We start from the raw sequence: 20,412 nt of genomic DNA on the forward strand, positions 1-20,412 counted from the left end.
CTATGAATCCTAAATTATATAAATTATAATTTGTAACTATAGTTTAATTATTATTATAAAGCATAATAAAATAAAATACATCAGCATTTCAGGGAATAAATATTTTGAGGCAAAAGAGGGAAGTTATTAGGACCATTAGGACATGTTTGTCCAATACAAAGTCAGAGTATTTCTACCCCATGACTTAAAGTTTTTAATGTCTTATAGGAATACTTTTGAGGTTTTAATTATATCATTGTATGAAAAGCTTTTTAAAAACACATTCAAATAAGATGTTCTATAAATATGTTTATTCTCTAAACTTTTTATCTTAAATCTTAACTGAATTTATTCTATTCTTCCTACATTTAATCATTAGAAATTAAACTGTAGTCTTTAAAATATGAGTGCCTAAGACTTATCTAGGCCATTAAAGACATCAGAACAAAGTGTTTACCAGCTATAATTACTGTGACTATATTTATCATTTAGTCACATTTTTTCTTTTCTTTCTTAAATAGACTATAATTATTCTTGTCAAGCCCATATACATTCTATTCTTACAAATGCTAATTTTCCAGTGGACCAAGCTATATTTTTAATGCTCATTTAAGATACAAATATAGAACATTATCAGACTACATAAAAACACTACCCTGAAAATTGTTCTTATTTACTTCTTTAATAATTTTGTTTTTTGATATTATTCCTAAGTGGAATAACCACTTATTGTACAATCCTGACTACTATGCTATTAAGGTAATGAAAGAGGTTAAATGTTAAATTGGCCAAAATAATTGCACAGAAAATCAGCTATGTCAGTGGCCATGCCATTTTGAATATTTCTCTATCCAATGTTGTGTTTAGATATGGATTTTTAGATTATTGGATAAATTCTGGTCAATAATTTTGATAAAATAAAAATAAATTAGCTTTATAAAATAGAAAATATTGCCTTATGATTTTTCTGTGCAGTCACCCAATTTTAAAAATCTCCTGGAACTTCCTGTTTATCCTTAGCATACAGCTTTAGTAATTTGGAAAAAAATTTGATTTTTGATAAGTTTGTTAGTAGGATTTCTGTGTGCATACTGGAAATATCACTTTTCTCTGGTGTCACAACAGAAAACTGATACGTGTTATTACTTAAATTCTAAGAGCAATGCATAACATGGATGTCATTGTCACACAGACAGAAAGACTTAGGGTCAAAAATAAACATTAAGTTTGTTCTTTGTATATGTAGATATGTCAAATTTGAAGGTCATTAGAGTTCATGTCATTATTTAAACTCTTTTAGAATCCATAGTGTACTAGAAATTAACTAATTTTATCTTTGGTATGATCCATAACTTTGGTAAAGCTAAGAAAACCTAGATATCTTTGTGAAACAATCTTTAGAGGGCACGTTATGTTCTTATGAATATACAATTCAGTTAATAGCAATAGTCTATTAACAGTATTGATGATCTTTAGTAACAAAATTAGAATGCAGATTTAATGGATCTTGCATGGACGCATATATCGGAAAAAATACTTTAAAATTACTTTTCTTATTTAAAACACTGATATAAACTCTTTCTGCCTATTAGAAAAATATCATACATAACATTATTTTTTTAATTAAATGTGTCAGTATTTAAATATATGTAAGTAATAGCTGTGACATGAATTTTGTACATATTTAGTAAAAAATGATAAACGTTTATTTGGATATATGGTCAATATATATTTTTTAAATGTACTCTTTACATGCTGTTTAGAAACATTTAAAAATTATGTAACAGTTTATAAAACATTTACATAAGAATGTCATAAAAATTGGTATCATTCCTTCTTTTTAAAAGAGACAGTCACACAATATCATAGTAGCTTAAAAATTTTTGCAGTTTTGCTTTTCTTTTTATCCAACTTTTTAGTATGACAAATTTTGAATGTACAAAAAAGTAACATAATAGTACAATAAACATCTACACTTTTCACCTGGATTTATCTGTTTTAAGGTATTATTCACATTTACTATGTATCTGTACCTTTTTTAAAACTATCTACTTACCTACCCATCTACCTACCTACTTATTCATCTATCTCTACACATATTGAAAGTAAATTGCATTTCTAAAATAGTGACATTTGGCAGACACAATGATCTTTTTTCAGGATATTTTTAATAAAATATCATATAAGACCTAGTATATGTGGTCGGCTGATTTTTTTTTTTTTATGTAAGTGAAAAACACAGTGACCGCATGGAAAAATGATAAGTTTTGCAACAAATCACTGCATATCCATATTCAAAAAAATAAAAACAAAATATGATCCAAACCTATCATTAAACTAGAAAATGATCATAGGCCCAAACATAAAACCTAAAGCTATAAACCTAGAAGATATCAGAACAATATCTACTTGACCATGGGGTAGGCAAAGATTGCTTAGATATAAAAACAAGACCATAGTCAATAGTAGAACAAATTGATACATTGGATTTCATTAAAATTAAAAACTTCTGGGAGTTCTCATTGTGGCTCAGCAGTAAAAAACCTGACTAGTATCCATGAGGATGTGTGTTTGATTCCTGGCCTTACTCAGTGGGTCAAGGATCCAGCACTGCCACAAACTGTGGTATGGGTTGCAGGTGTGTGCTTGGATCCAGCATTGCTGAGGCTGTGGCATAGGTTAGCAGCTACAGCTCTGATTCAACCCCTAGCCTGTGAACTTCCATATGCCACAGGTGCGGCCTTAAAAAGAATGAAAGAAAAAAAAAAAACAACAAACTTTTGATCTCCAAAATCTCTTAATTAGATCAAAACATAACCCATAGATTGGGATAAAACATTTGCAAATTATATTTCTGATAAATATTTGTATACTGAAACTGTAAAAAACTCTGAAAACTCAGTAGGAAGGAAACAAAACTGAACAAACAATGGATAAATATTTGAATAGGTACTTCACCAAAGAAGATATATAGATGGAAATAAGCACCGGTAAATAGCTTCACCACTATTATTCATTTGGAAATGCAAATTAAGTCCCATTATGCAAATAGTGGGATAGTACTATATAGATATTGGAATGAAAAAATTAAAAAGACTGATGACCATAATGAGTGTTGACTAAGATAGAGAAGAATGGAAACTTTATACACAGCTGCTGAGTTTGTAAGATGGGTCAGGTCAATTTTAAGACACTTTATCAAAGAAATAAACATATACCTCCCATTTGACCCAGATATTTCACAAAAAATTTTAACCAGTAGAATAACCATCAGTGGAAGTATGGATTAAATGAATTGCAAAATGGCACAAATGCTATGGAAAACAATATGGAGGTTCCTCAAAACATAAAACTAGAACTGCCATATGATCCATCACTTCTGGGTCTATATCCAAAAGAATCAAAAATGGAATCGAACAGCTATTTTCACACCCACATTAATTGCAACACTATTCACAATAGCAAAGAGGTGAGAGCAACCCAAATGTCCACCTACAGATGAATGTACAACAAAACATTGCACATACACCCAATGGAAATTCATTCAGCCTTATAAATGAAGGAAATTCTGTCGCAGCTATAACATCATGTTAAGGGAAATTAACTAGGCACAAAAAGACAAATGTGATTCCACTAAATTAAATATATAAAGTAGTCAAATTCATACAAACAAACCATAGAATTGTGGTTACCAGAACGATGAGGAAGGGAAAAGAGCAAACTTGTTTAATGGGTATAGAGTAGAATTATTGAACTGTTCAGTTTAAAATGATTAAGATAGTAATTTATGTTGTATGTTTTTACCAAAAATTTTTTTTAAAAGGCAGAACATTACCAGCACCACTGCTACTTCCTCATTCCCATCCTAGTCAACATCTAATTTAAGATGAATAAGTTCTAGTCTCACTTATTACATTGTGACTTACTAAGTCAATTTTTCCTTTTTATAATGAAACTCTACATTATATACTTTGACTATAAATATATTCATGTAGTATGTATTTTTTAATCTAAATGTTTTAGCTTATCATTTGGTGAGAGTTTATGAAAGAACAATGCTTTCATTTTCTTTGGTATATACCAATACTACTCAATAGAATATTTTGCAATAATAGATATTTTCTATGTGGGCAGTGTCCAATGTATTAGCCACTAGCTGCTTATAACTATTGAATGCTTGATATGTAGCTAATATACAAGGTAACTTGGATTTTAATTTTATTTAGTTTTGTTTTAAATTTTAATAGCTACACATGGCTAATGACTACCATATTTGATGACATATCTATCAAGTTCCATTTTTATGAATATGCCAAGACATTTAACTGTTTTACTATAGATATAATTTTAAATAACTTCCCATTTTTGGCTAATATGAATTTGTTGATATGAATGCAAATGTACACATTCTGCATGAATATATGCCTTCCTTTCTGTTATGTTATTGAATATGTTTTTTAGCTTTAGCATATCATACAAAATCGTTTCCAAAATGTTTGTTCAAATTTTATAGGTCCACCAGGAATGTAATCACCCCAGTTGTTCCACATCATTGTCAATGTTTGTCTTTCACAACCATTGCCTATTTGTTTAATTTCAGTCATTCTTCTAGGTAATGCATATCATATTGAGTAGTTAAAATGTTTTCTGTGTGACACTTGGTCATACTGGTTGAGGTTAGTAAATTTCTCAAATGTGAATGTTTTATCATTAAAATTTTGTCCTTAAAATTATTGATTTTTCATTTCAATTTAACAATTCTTTTAGTAATTCTGTATATTGTATGAATAAATTCACCTAAATTCCTATTCTCAGGGATTTTTTAAAGTTCATTTTCTCATTTCATTTTTATTATTAACTGAATAATGTCTCACTTTCATCTGATTCTTTCTGAGGTCTTTATACCTTACTGATGTACCTGATAATTAAAAAGGTCCTATAAATAATTTGTACATTTTATTCTTCTTTGATTAGAATTTTAGTTCTGTTATAATAATAATGGAAAGATAATTTAAATAATTGTGAAGACAACATGTACAGTGTGTCAACATTATCAAGAGTAAGAACACCGCACCGATGACCGTTTCATTTCCATCATCCTGTATGCTCATTGGTGAGAGTTCTCACATATCTTTAATTCTCTTACATCACAAGATTATCTGAGTTATCTCAAGACATTTTGATTTGTATAACTATATTTCCATCTTGTAATTATTGGCAATTATGGAAAATAATTCAAAGTAAATCATAACTGGAAATAAGGTTCTAGTAGCTTAAAGTCTGATGTGGTAGCAAATTTATGTCCACAGCAATAATAATGCAAAGGAATCAGCATAATTAATTCTGTGGGAGTTCAGAGGAATGAGAATTTTCTATACAGTATGTTCCTTAACCATTTTGTAACTGTACTTTTGCACGTTAGGGCAGTAAGGACACTCATCGTACAAGGTTGTGAAGATTAAATGAGAAATGCATGTTAAGTGCTTAAAACAGTTCCTGGTACATGGTAAACAATAAATGATAGTCTTTACCATTGTTTTTAAAAGGATTTTAATAATCTTTATAACAACACCACATTATATAACAACATTATATTATGATGTTTGTATTTGAAAAGGTTTGCAGAAGTTGGTAGTTATTATTAGTCTGTCTGAACTGCAATAATAAAATACCATAGACTGGGTAACTTAAACAATAGGAATTAATTTTTTCACAGTTCTGAAGGGTGAAAATCTGAGACCAGGGTGCCAGCATGATTGAGTTCTAGTGAGACCTCTCCTACCTTATTGTTGCCTGTCCTTGCCTTGTTGGTGTGCCCTCATATGGCAGAGAAAGGCAGAGAGTGAGCCAACTCTCGTCTCTCTTCTTATAGAGGCACTATTCCCAGCATGAGGGCTCTACCCTCATGACCTCTTCTAAACCTAATTACCTCTAAAGGCCTCATCCAAACATCACTACATTGAGGGCTTAGGACTTCAGTGTTTGAATTTGAGGGTGGGGGCAGACAATTCACTCCATAGAAGTAGCTGATAAAATTTAGAATTTTAATTGATGGTATGTGAGGATGAAGAGGAACTTCTAGTAAAATAGCGAAGTGTGAATACAGAAAAAAAATCAAATAAAGTAGTTTATGTTCCAGAATGATTGATACTAGGAAAAATATCAGAGATACTTATAACCATAGTAACAGTAGCAATCTATATTTATCAAGTATCTATTAATTACCTATGACCAAGGGGGCCTTAATGTTTCCCTGAGCCTCACTAAACATCAGACAGATTTCTTCCTGCCTCTAGTGCCTGGCTTCTCTCTCCTTCTAGCCGTTATAGAATCTAGATGACTAGGAGTTCCCATAGTGGCACAGCGGAAACAAATCCCACCAGCAACCATGAAGTTGTGGGTTTGATCCCTGGCCTTGCTCAGTGGGTCAGGGATCTGACATTGCTGTGAGCTGTGGTGAAGGTTGTGGACACAGCTTGGATCTGATATTGCTGTAGCTGTGATGTAGGCCGGTGGCTACAGCTCTGATTCTGTCCCTAGCCTGGGAACCTCCATATGCCATAACTGTGGGCCTAAGGAAAAAAGAAAAAAGAAAAAAAAAAGAATCTGGATGATCTGACAAGTGAGGTACCTCTTTTGTCACTTTTCTGAGAGCATTTGCTTTAGAAAACTTGTGAACTCTTTCTCTACCCCTTCAAGAAGTAAATCCTTTTTCAAAAAGCTTCTTGCAGTTTTACAACCCAGGGCTGTTTTTCTAAAGGACCTGGGAGCTATTTTTTTGAAATGTAATCATCAAGGAAGATAGCACCTCTAGCTCCCAATTTCTGTGGGAGAGTAGAAAACTAATTTCAGTGAGCATCTTGCTCTATGTTGTAAAGCCACCTCCAACCAAGAAGATACAAAGATACTTTTTCCTCTGTGAGATGCTAGTTAGCAAACACAGATGACCTGTGACTGATTTCCTGCTTCTTAACTCTTAAAATTATCCCACCATTTATTTCAGGGAAGTTAAGTTCAGACCCCAATTTGGGCTCTCCCCGCTATTGCAATAACCTTGGATAAGATACACCTTGTTTATTTTATATTGTCCAGTGAAATTTGGTTTTGACGTCTGTCACTGTACTATTCTATTTACATTTAGATAGTAGTCAATTATAGAGTCATCTTAAAAATCTTGGGAATTAATAATTTTTTCTATTGCCATTTCCAAAAAGGGTGACATGGAGATAGACTAATAGACATTATGGAAATTGCCCATGGTCATCCACGTAGAAAAAGAAATAAGGCCATCTTTTAGATCACAGCAAATTAAGTCTACTGATTAAACAATTATTCTTTGCTCTTCTTTCTTGGTCATTAGTTTGTGCTCTAAGAGGCAAATGGCAAAGATAACTTCACAGCTTTCTTTTTCCTACCAGTAAGTTCCCAGGAACCCTCACTTTTCTTCCCAACCTTCTACTCATATGATAACTTCATCATTATCCCTATTTAGTTGTTTATGTTCCATCTTTATAGGATAAACACTCATTTCTAAGAGTATAAATTTTATCTACTTCCTTGCTCAAGGCATGAGGAAATTCTCCACAGAACTAGAAGTTGTCTACACAGTGATAACCAACTTATTGAGGTTAAGATAATGACAGCTATAATCTCTTTAATGCTAGAGTTGTGCTTTAGTTGTGTGTTTGTGCATGTGTGTGTTTAGGCTAGCATATTTTCATTAAAAAAAAAAGAAAAGTGAGACACTAACAGGATTAGATGAGGATTTTTTTTTTGTCTTTTTGCCATTTTCTTGAGAAGCTCTCACAGCATATGGGGGTTCCCAGGCTAAGGGTCAAATCGGAGCTGTAGCCACCAGCCTATGCCAGAGCCACAGCAACGCGGGATCCGAGCCGTGTCTGCAACCTACACTACACTACAGCTCACGACACCGGATCCTTAACCCACTGAGCAAGGCCAGGGATTGAACCCGTGACCTCATGGTTCCTAGTCGGATTCGTTAACCACTGAGCCATGACAGGAACTCCTTCTTTTGGTATGTATTTAGTTAACTGAGCCTCATGCACAGGTACTGATATAATGGAATTGGTATATATTTGCAAAGAATGTATTTTCATTATTTTATTTCAGTTATGTAAGAGGAGAGAGAATGTCACATTTATAGAGAATAATGATTTGGTTATGAAATGTAAGTGAATATCAAATGATAGATTAGGCATTCCCTAGTGGCTCAATAGGTTAAAGATTGGGCACTGTCACTTCTGTGGCTCTGGTTGGATCTCTAGCCCAGGAATTTCCCCATGTTGTGGGCGTGGTTAAAAAAATCCAGAAGTTTACAAAGATACTAAAAAATACAAAATCAAATGATAGATTATATGGTTGGGTATTGAATTAAAATTGAACCGAGATTCTATTCGCTTGGAAATTAATTCTGACATTTCAGAAGAATGGTTGGTCCAGCGTCATAGGTATTACAAATATCTGAGCTAAGGAATCCCTGTAAATAAATAATTTTAAGCTTATATTCTAACATTCTAAGTAAAGTAAACATTCTAAATAAGTTGCATTCATAATTAAACTTATTTAGATGTGCTACATATTTGAGTTTATGAGTCAAAATGAGAGGTTTTTTTCCTTATCTATGCTTATTTAAAAATTTTGATGGGTAAAAATTTGAGTTTTCTTAAAGACTTAACACTTTTAAAGATATTATATAGATTATTTTTTAATTATTTATAGAATAATGTGATGTTTGTCTCAAAATAAAAAGGCAAAAAGAAATAATATTTTACAGGTATTTTGTTTTCTATTCCTATATGATTTATGTCTAAATATTATTTTAGGACATTAATATCAAGAGTCAATTTCTGACTACTAGGTATGCTTGCCTAGATTCAAGTGAGTAACATATACCGCCATGGCATCTTTTATATTTAAGCATTCATCTTGATTGTTGACTCACCCTCCAAAGGAAATTATCAATTCAGGAAAAAAATGGATGCTCAGGCATTGTAAAGCTCCTGCTGAAATGCACAAAGCCCCACTACCAGGAAAATAGCTTGCAGTAAAGCACTTACTTCCTTCTTGATCATTGGACAAAGAACAAATTTAAAGCTAGTGACTTAAAATATATTTTTGTATTACTGGGACAAATCAAGAAGTTGTTCACCATGTTTAAAATACTCAGATGAGGCAATGAAAATGCTGAATAAGAAGGTCCACATGTGGCACATTCATTAAATATATTGTTATTATAAAATATATTTTGAATATAAAATATTTAACACTATCAAAAGCCATACATTGTGATTTTTTAGTAAAAAGCAAAAAAATAATAATTTAAATAATTAAATAATGTGTGTAAGGTAGCTTCATTTTTCCTATGTTTAGAGATGACTTCTCTTGAAAATATGTTCTTAGTCATGAACATATAAGTCAAATTCCTCCTCACTTCTCTGTGTGAATCCTTTAATTGTGTAAAGAAACCTACAAATGCATAGAATTTGTACCTTTGCTTTAACAAAACATGCTATATATATATTAGCAGAACTGTGACTGCAAATTTAGGTTTTTATCCCCCATTCCCTGTTTCCTTTGTGAGGCTTTTTTCAAGAAATTCTTTTTTATTCTTAGAAGGTATGTGTGTGTGTGTGTGTGTGTGTGTGTGTGTGTGTGTGCGAGAGACAGAGACAGAGAGAGAGAGAGACACTGTGTTATTTGTGTTATGTTTTTGTGGAAAGTTTTCTTTGTAGGAGGGATGAAGCTGCAGCTGTTCTACAATGGGAAGAAAACATGGCTGCAATGTTTTTCTGCTTTACTTATTGGAAAATATATTATGAGGTGATGGATTGACATTTCTAATGTTGTCTGGACTAAGTTGATTATGTCTTGTATATTGGGTGATATAAGACTGAGTGTATAAATATTTGGAAAAAAATACTCTTCAATGAACAATTATGATTCACAGGGATAAAACAACTCTTGGGAGTTGCCCTGAAAGGGATAAGCACTTACATTAACTATTTCTCTGGGACAAGTAAATATACAGATTTCCTTCCAGGACATTACATTTTGGCTTAGACTTTTAGGTATTATACTACTAAAAGAATGCTGTATCAGTGAGTTGATGTATCCACCTAAAATAGTGACCTAACCTAATCACAGGCCCTAATACTTCAGAAGTGTTCTGAAGTCTTATTAGGCTTCGGGACCCCTAACTGTGGATATAGGTTTTTAGTTACTCTTTCTTTTTTCTTTTCTTTTTTCTTTTCTTTTTTTTTTTTTTATTTCTAGGGCTGCACCTGCAGTATATGGAAGTTTCCAGGCTAGGGTTTGAATCGGAGCTGCAGCTGCTAACCTATGCCACAGTCACAGCAATGCTGGATCCAAGCCACACCTGCAACCCACACCACAGCTTGTGGCAATGCTGGATCCTTAACCCACTGAGAAAGGCCAAGGATCAAACCTGCATACTCATGGACACTATGTTGGGTTCTTAACTCACTGTGCATAATGGGAACTCCTTTTTCTTTTTCTTAATATTACATTTTCAGTAAATTTTGTTAGCAATCACAGTTATTCTCTGTTGTACTATCTGTAATTCTAAAAGGAGTGTGTCCTCCCTAACATTGGAGTAAGGTCTTTACTAGAAAATACCTACATTCATAAGTAGCCACTGGAGAATATTTATTATTGGATAGGGGTGTGTTAATACTGAGGGATAATTTCCTGCAATTATCGAGTTTAAAACAGAATAAATAAATTTTATGATACTTGTAATCTAGGCTGGTAGGATGGGAACACATGCTTGGTGTATGTACCTAAAGAATTTTATATGTACGTCATTGCCTCTGGAGATCTAAGTTAAATGATTTGGAAGTCACTATGGACATGTGCAATTGCAGACTACCCCTTTAGGACTTCAGTTATCTTCAGAGGTCACATATTCTCGGGGACACCTCAGACTCTGGACTGCCCTGCCCCTTGATTCTGTTCAAAGCATGTTAGTGTTACCAAATTTAATTTTCAGTAAGAGCAACATCAAAATTTCAATGCGGGCTTCTCTTTAATTGTCCCCTCTACATCCTCACCCAGATGGTACCTGAAATTCCCAGTTCTTTGCTCTCATTTTGCAGCAGAAATTCCTGTTCTGCCACTTGCTACTGCAAAGCACATAATGTCTTAGGATTTTACTTTATACTCCTGAGCTTGTGAAATTATTTTCAAGACATACACACACACACACACAGATGAGTTGTAAATATATAAACTAATTTTCAATAGTAGATATATCTAATTATTTATTATAAATTATTTTAATTTGTTTTTTATTTCTTCTTTCCAAATTTTCTTAGATGAAACTATATTATATTGCTTTACAAGATGAATTAATAAAATGCATTACTAATAGCCTATTTATAGAATAAAATAGGATCCAATACGTATAAAAATGCAGCAGATTAGGGAACTCCTTGTGGCACAATGGGTTAAGGATCTGGCATTTACATTGCAGAGGCTCAGGGTGCTGCTGTAGTGCAAGTTCAGTCCCTAGCCCAGGAACATCCACATACCTTGGGTGCAGTCTAAACAATGTGGCAGATTAATACATTATCATTTCTCTTCATTTGTTTACTCTGTGTTTTCTCTTTCCTCTCTAAAATAATATGTATCCTGAGTGAATTAGGTACATATATATAGGTAGATAGATCAATACATATATATATTTACATTTCACATGAAATTATACTCTTGAATTACTGAATCAAGAAGTCATTGAATATGTTTTCATAACCATAAAAAGAAAGAAATAACATGTAATACTCCTTTTGATATCATAATAGGCAAATTAAAAATTCTATGCAGCACAAAAGGTTCTTCTTGGAAGAGTAAATTCAAACTTAAAGGATTAAACTCTTCTTTTAGAAAACATTCCTCTTTTCTCGACTTATTTGTCACAAGCCTTTTATCATACCGATAAATATGAACTAGGTTTTCTAGTGTCTAAAAGCCACAGGCAATCAAGAGCCCTAGGACTTTTCATTTTATTTTATCTTTTTAACCAGTTTGTGTTTCTTATGATTGGAGTTACTGAGGACATTTTGATGTTTATTCTCACTAGAAAATTTCTTTTTAACCCCAAACTACCTATAAATATTGTAAATAAGAGATTATACTGAACATATTTTTTTTTATTTCTTGGATCAAATGAGGAAGGTATTGGATCACAATTTTTCTTAGATCATAATGTTTCTACCTGTAATTAATCTTGAGTCATATTCTGGAATAACTTATTTTTGCAAATTACAATCATGGGGTATGACTAATGTTTGATTAAGCATCTTTTGATGGGCTTAAAAATGTATGACAAGAAGAGAACTCATCTTTATATTTTGCTTAACTATTTTTAAAAATATCAGATATTGAAAGAGAACCTGTACATCTGATAGATAATAAAATTATTATAAATAAAAGCAAAATTCATTATAACATTATCTCAAAATAATTTTTAAAAACTATACTTCTGAAAGTTAATAACATTTAGGTGTACAGAGGAAGATTTACATGTCAAAGTGTGCATATACAAATAAGAAAATCTGGGTAGGTAATACCCGTGAGCACAGCCTCAAGGTTTTTAATTATTTGTGTATTTCAATTTCATATTTGATAGCTTATTCTCATAGTGTCTTTACATTTGAATTTCAATCACCATTCATCAAGGGACAAATACTGAGCCAAATATGAAATCTGTTCTTCAAAGTAATGATCATTTTTACTCCCACAATATATCTCTCTGTCATTTTGCTTGTGAATGATTAGTACTTTACTTGACGGAGTATCATTGACAAAACATTTCCCTTTCAAAATAATTTGATGGGCATTCCTTGGTGCTACCTAAGAAACCAACCTCTATTTTAATCTATTTCTCCCTGCTCTTCTGAACTTATACCCTTCTTTAGCGCTAGTGTTTATTATGGTATTCTAAAAATAGCCTTTCCTTTTCTGACATTGTACATATCAGTCATCCACCTAAAGTTCTGTAATGCCTTCCTTATTCATCCCTGTATAATGTAATTTTATATGTTTGAAAACTAACTTAATATCCACCTTTTCAATGCCTTTTCTATTACTCAGATATGGAAGAGATTCCCTACAAAAACCTTCAAATTTCTGAAATACCTTTTGTTATAAGATAATGTACAATTGCAATTATCTTTCCTTGTACTTATCCAAGAACTTGGCCTGATGTCATATACTAAACTGTAAGGCCCTAGAATTCTAGCAGTCTGACTTAAATCACTGCCTCTCCCAAATAACCTAAGTCAGTAATTGTGTCATTTGTGGATGCTGAATATATATATATAGATTGAAATAATAAATTATCAACAATAATAAAAATGCCCAGATATAAATCTTTGTATGCTTCTAAAACTATAATGACATTCTGTCAACTGTGTTGCTTCTCTCGATGGCAAAACACTTAGTGAGGGTTAGAAGGAAGCAACAAATGAAATACTGATGATTAATTTTTAAGATGCTGGGAAAAGTAAGTATCATTTACACTTTGGCATAGAAGAAGATCCCCCACATGTATCCCATAATAATATATTGTCAAATCATAAAAGAAGTGAAAATACTCACTTTTATTTTTAAGTAATGGAGTGCCAGTAGAGTAAATATATTTTTGGCTTTGTTGATAATTAACTTTGCCAAATATGAGCATTTTCTCAGTTGACACTGTTGAATTGTGTCATAAGCCAGCTAGGAAATTAAATATTCATTCAATAAGAAATAATATTGGATTAAAAATCAAAAATCTGGGCTCTAGTGATCCTAAATATGTCACTTATCCTTTTTAGGTATCATAAATATCATGATTATTGTGATGGATTTGAGCTTAAAAATCTCTCTAGGACAGAGTACTTTCTTGGAGTTTCCGTCATGGCTCAGCGGATATGAATCTGACTATCATACATGAGGACACAGTTTCGATCCCTGGCCTTGCTCAGTGGGTTAAGGATGTGGTATTGCCACGAGCTGTGGTGTAGGTTGCAGACATGGCTCAGATCCCACATTTCTGTGGCTGTGGTATAGACCAGCAGTGACAGCTCTGATTGAGACCCCTATCCTGGGAACCTCAATATGCCATGAGAACAGCCCTAAAAAGGGAAGAAAACAAACAAACAAAAACCTCTCTAGGACATACAACATTGAAATAATTTAATTTACTTTAAATTTGTTGCTGAGTTAAATAAAATGCATAATATTTGATGTTCCATTTCATAAAAATCTTCATTGCCTTCCCAGCAATAAACATGAATTCAAAATAAAACTACAGAGGAATGTTTTAGGTATTACCCAAACATAACACAAGAGAGTCAACTCACCATATGACTTTTGGGGCTATGGAAAGGGAAACTTAAGTCCTGAATATTTCTCTGCTGATTCACTTTCTTAAATCTCTCTATGAGGAGGAAATAGTATTCATCATATTCTGTATGATTAGCTAGGACATAGTCTGAGTGGAAGCATTGTGCTCTCATTTCTCTTCCTGTTCTCTTCCTTTATATATTGTTTTCATTAAAACTTAACTACAAGACTTAAGGTACATTGATTCAGTGTTGACTTTTTGGCAACAAACTTCTGGTTCCTTGTTCACATACTTTTCACATTTCTCTACTCATGTAACAAAGTATTTAATATATATGCACATTTCTTCAATGTATTATATTTGAAAACTGGTTGTAAAATCCAAATCAGGAGCTCTTTGCGGGAGTAGTTTGGAGTACCTATATAGGGATATAAGCGGTATGTGTTTTTCCCAAGATTTTTATTTGGCTGCCTTCAAAAAATGAGGGGAATTTGATTCTTTTTGACAAAACTGTTTAAATACTATGATATATTACTGAAATGTTATCTTTACTTCTTACAAAAACAATTTATTAAAATGAGAGAACACATAAAATAAGAGTCCAGTAAATAAATATCTGGGCTTGCATTGTGTGTGCATGTTGGATTGAGAATAAAATCTAAAAGGGATTACTTTGGGTATGTATCAATGGCTACATACATATCAATGCAACAATGAACCTGAGTGGCAAATAAATCAGAATACCTAAACATATAATAATTCTTAATTGTTAACATATGTACAAAGGTATATTGTAGCATCAGTAATTAATAACATACTAATGTTTTGGTACTTGACCTGAACACAGGAGGCTATGCTTTAGTCAATAATTATCACAGTTCATATACCAAAAAGCAAAAATGATAATAAACTTTAAGATAAAATGTGTAAGAATTACCTTTTTTGGGTGTTTGAGAAAGACCACAAGGTCTTGAAGGATATTAGAGCTATTATGAAGAAAATAATTTAACCTAGTACTTGAGAGCTGTGAAATTTTGTTATTAACAGAGCATTCCTATTGATGGAAAGCCAGTTATCAAGGGGGGTGTTTAATAATAGGATGATTGGGAATTCCCTTAGGGTGAAGTGTGTTAAAGATCCACTGTGGTCACTGCAGTGACTAAGATCATTGCTGTGTTGCAGGTTCCATTCCCTGCCTAGGAACTTCCTCATGCCATGGCAGTGGACAAAAATAACAAAAAACCTCTACTGTTAGAACTCTGTTGACAGGACAACATATTAATAAGTGGAAAGACTAATATATGTGTTCAAATTGGAATAGTGTATAATCGTATATTACAGTTAGCCATTTGGTTACCAAATGGGTTGTAGTTCATATTACTCAGTTTCTGATTAAATAACACTAAGTCAGATAGTTTGAAAAAACACTGTTACGCAGCTATAGCACTATAAATACCTAGGAGTGCTGAGTCTAAACAAAGATAAGTAGAATTCATAGTAAATCCTTACTTGAAATTATTTTAATACAATAACATAAAATATTACATTCTGTTCAAGTAAATCTTAGCTACTAAATCTTAGCTACTTACACTAAAAAGTGCAACTTTTCTAAGTATCTAATACAGCCAGATCTTTAAAAATAGTATTGAAGCGTTCTTGGTAAATGCCAGTAATGCAATAATTTTTACTTAAGATATAATTTCATAAATATTAAAATTATTATCAGAGAATGCTAAGTTCATATAAATTTTTATTATAAAATGGGTAATTTTCAAGATTTTTTCCTTCCATTATTCTCCAGCTCTTCTCAAAAAATTTGCAGAGTTAATTGTTCCTTTTATATCCTCTAAATTAGGGATAGCATGTCGTAAAAAATTAAAAAAAAAAATAAAGATAACAAAGCAAACCTACTCCTTTGCTTTTGTTAAATGCCTGAAATTGCCATGGGTTTAGGAGAGTCCCTGACAGGAAAATACAAGAAGAAAAAGCTTTAATGACTGAAGTGAAAACCATTTGATCTCAGAGGAGGGTAGGTAAAATCTAAAACACAAAGGAATAAATTACTCACCAAGTTCTTTAGTGTCAGAACACTGTTCTCTGCCTCCTTATAATGCTTCAGAATTGGTCTTATGCAATGCATTCAGAAAAACCACATCATACTTCCCAGGGTTTTAGCCTTCTTAGAGATGCATCCTTGAGGAGAGTGATTCAGGGATGTACTTCTGCACTGCCATCTTCCCAGAATTCCTTTGGCACATTACCAGTATTGCTTTCATTCCCTTTTTAGTGCACCATGAACTAAAATATTTTATGTGAACACAGGTCAAAAATTCCATTTAACATATATTTTAGGACTTCTGGTTATAAAATAAAAACTAAAAGTCTGATGTAACAAATCATTGGAGTGATTTAGAGATAAGTCATAAAGTTTTAGACACTAATTCAGTTTTTTGCTGATCTGCCAAGCTTTTCTTTATGACACCAGAAACTCTGTATAACTTCAGGAAATCCTGGAAAAGACTGTACAGGTGGATGAATATCTCACTATGTATTCGGAAGAAATAGAGTAGTGTAGTCTAGAAATCATCTAACACAGTACTATTAAATATCTGATTATATGTATCTATGTATAGGTAAATTACCTAAAGCATTATATATATAGCCTAGATAAATATCTATATATAAATATATAAAGAACACATAATAAACATATGAATAATATTATTATATATACACATATAATAAACATATACAACATATATAACTCTATTATGTTGTATGTATAACATAAATATCTTCCTATATAGAAAGATATCTCTATAGTGTTTTTGATGATGTATAGTGTATTCTATTAAGTATGTCTATCTTGACAGTCCTAAGTCTCCAAGTTCACTGAAGGCAAAAATATTTGGAAATATCTTTACATGATAAGTCTATTCCAGCTTGTTTCAGGTGTTGCTTACTACTTTTTAGGGGAATAAAAACTAAGGTTATTTCTCTAAATTAATTAAATTATAACACAGTCTTTGTGGTATAATTCCCAAAAGTGAGGAAGCATATTTTATCTTCTATTTTTGTTTTTACATCTAAGAAATATATTTGATGATGATCAGATTTATTTAGGCAGTGTTGTCCAAAATATTTTGAAACTTTGTTTAATTTTAAGTTTTATTGAAGGATGCTGATATGTAATACATTATGTATGTATGTGTATAAGTATGTCTGTATATTTATGTTGTATTCATGTATAGTTGATTTACAATGTTGTATTAAAATATATAGTGACTTGATATTTTTATAGATTACATACCATACAAAATTATTATAGTGTTACTGACTACATGCCCTGTGCTGAGCATTACATTCCTCTGATTTATTTATTTTACACTTAGTAGTTTCTATCTCTTAATCCCCTTCACCTATTTTACCCATTACCCATATCTCCCACTATTTTGGCAATCACCAGTTTTTTTTTTTCTATATCTGAGTCTGTTTCTGTTTTGTTACATTTGTTTTGTTTTATATTTTGTTTTTTATATTACACATGTAAGTGAAAACTTATGTTCTAAATAGTAAAAAAAAAAATTGGAGTAGGTTGACTTACAATGTTGTATTACTTTCAGGTGTACAGCAAAGTGAATCCAGTTATGCATATACATATATCCATTATTTTTTCCCATATACATATTTCCAAACTTAGTATTTTTCTCTTTCTGTCAGGATATTTCACTTATAATACACTCTAGGACCATTCATGTTGTCCAAATGAAAGGTAAGATTTCATTTTTTAATAGCTGAGTAATATGTATATTTATATATTTTGTATATATGTATGTGTATATATATATATATCCTCTTTATCTATTCACCTGTCAGTGGGCACTTAAGTTGCTTTAATGTCTTGGCTCTTGTAAAAAATGCTAAAATGAACTTGGAGGTACATATTTCTTTTCAATCAGTGTTTTCATTTTTTTCTGTTAAATACACAAGAGTAGAATTGCTGGATCGTCGGGTATTCTATTTTTAATTTTTTTGAGGAAATTGCTATGTTGTTTCTCTTAGGGGCTGTACCAATTTACATTCCCACCATCACTATGCAAGGGTTAACTTTCTACCACACCCTCTCCAACATTTGTTATTTGTGGTATTTTTGAAGATAGCCATCCTTATACGTGTGAGGTTATATCTTACTATGATTTTGATTTGAATTTCCCTGATGGTTGGTGATATTGAGCATCTTTTCATGTACATATTGGTAATCTGTATGTCTTCTTTAGAAGAATGTTTGATTCAGGTCTTCTGCCCATTTTTAATTAGATTTTTTAAATATTGAAATGTAGGAGTTATTATATATCTAGATATTAATCCCTTACCAAACATATTGCCTGAAAATATCTTCATCCATTCAATAGGTTGTTTTGTTCATGGTTTTTTCCCAACTGTGCAAAATTTTTTAGTTTTATGTAGTCTCATTTTTTTATTTTTGTTTTTGTTTCCCTTGCCTGAGGAGACAAATAAAAAAAAAATGTTGCTAAGACCAATTAGAAGTACTGCCTAATTTTTCTTCTAGGAGTTTTATATGGTTTCAGGCCTTACTTTTAAGTCTTTAATCCATTTTGCTTTTCTTTTTGTATATGGTGAGAAAATGGTCCGGTTTCATTCTTTTGCATGTAGCTGTCCAGTTTCTCAGCACCATTTATTGAAAAGGCTGTCTTATTCCCATTGCATATTCTTCACTATTTTGTCATAGATTAACTGACAGTGTGTGCCTCAGTTTAGTTCTGGGCTCTATTTTGTTCAATTATTCTATGAGTCTGTTTTTGTGCAGTAACACACTGTTTTGATTACTATAGCTTTGTAGTAAAGTTTGAAGTCAAGGATCATGATCTCCCAGCTTTATTTTTCTTTCTCAAGATTGTCTGGGCCATTTGTAGTTTGGTGATTCCATATATATTTTGGATTATATGTTCTGTTCTGTGAAAAATACTATGGGTGTTTTAAATAAGGATTGCATTCTCTGCATAGTATGGACATTTTACCAATATTAATTATGATCCATGAGCATGACATATCTTTCCATTTATTTTTGTTTTCTTTAATTTTTTCATCAGTGTTTTATAAATTTTAGTGTACAGGTCTTTTACCACCTCCATTATATTTTTTGTAGGTATTTAGTTCTTTTAATTGCAATTGTAAATGAGATTGTTTTCTTGATTTCTCATTCTGATAGTTCATTATTAGTGTATAGAAATACAACTATTTCTGTATATCAGTTTTGTATCCTCTAGCTTTATGTTATTTATTTATAATTTTAATAGCTTTTTGGCAGTCTTAGGATTTTCTGTATAGTATCATGTTGTCTAAAAATAGTGGCATAGAGTTCCCATGATGGCTCAGTGGTTAACAAACCCAACTAGTATCCATGAGGACACGAGTTTGATCCCTGGTCTTGCTCAGTGAGTTAAGGATCTGGCATTGCCATGAGCTGTGGTGTCTGTTGCAGATGCAGCTCAGATCCCTCATTGTTGCGGCTGTGGCATAGGCCAACAGCTACAGCTCCAATTCGACCCCTAGCCTGGGAACCTCCATATGCCATTAGTGTGGCCCTAAAAAGACAAAATAAATAAATACAGTGACAAGTTTACTTCCTTTCTAACTTAGGCAACTTTTATTTCTTTTTCTTATCTTAATTCTATGGCTAATACTTCCAACCTATGTTGAATAAAAGTGGCAAAAATAGGCATCCTTGTCTTTTTCTTGATCTTAAAAGAAAAGCTTTACCTTTCTTGCTATAGTTATACATTTTCAATGAGTTTTTTTTCTTTAATGGCCTTTATTATGTTGAAGTATGTTTCCTCTATACCTTTTGGGGAGTTTTTAATCATGAATGGATAGTTAATTTTGTCAAATATTTTTTTTCTGCATCACTTGAGATTATCATATGATTTCTATCCTTTGTGGAGTTAATGTAATATATCACACTGAATGATTTCAGGATGTTGAACCATCTGTATATCCTGGAATAAGTCTTGCTTGATCATGATGGATGATTATTTTAATGTATT

Source organism: Phacochoerus africanus, chromosome 15 (assembly GCF_016906955.1).
Source record: "Phacochoerus africanus isolate WHEZ1 chromosome 15, ROS_Pafr_v1, whole genome shotgun sequence".
NCBI lineage: Eukaryota > Metazoa > Chordata > Mammalia > Artiodactyla > Suidae > Phacochoerus > Phacochoerus africanus.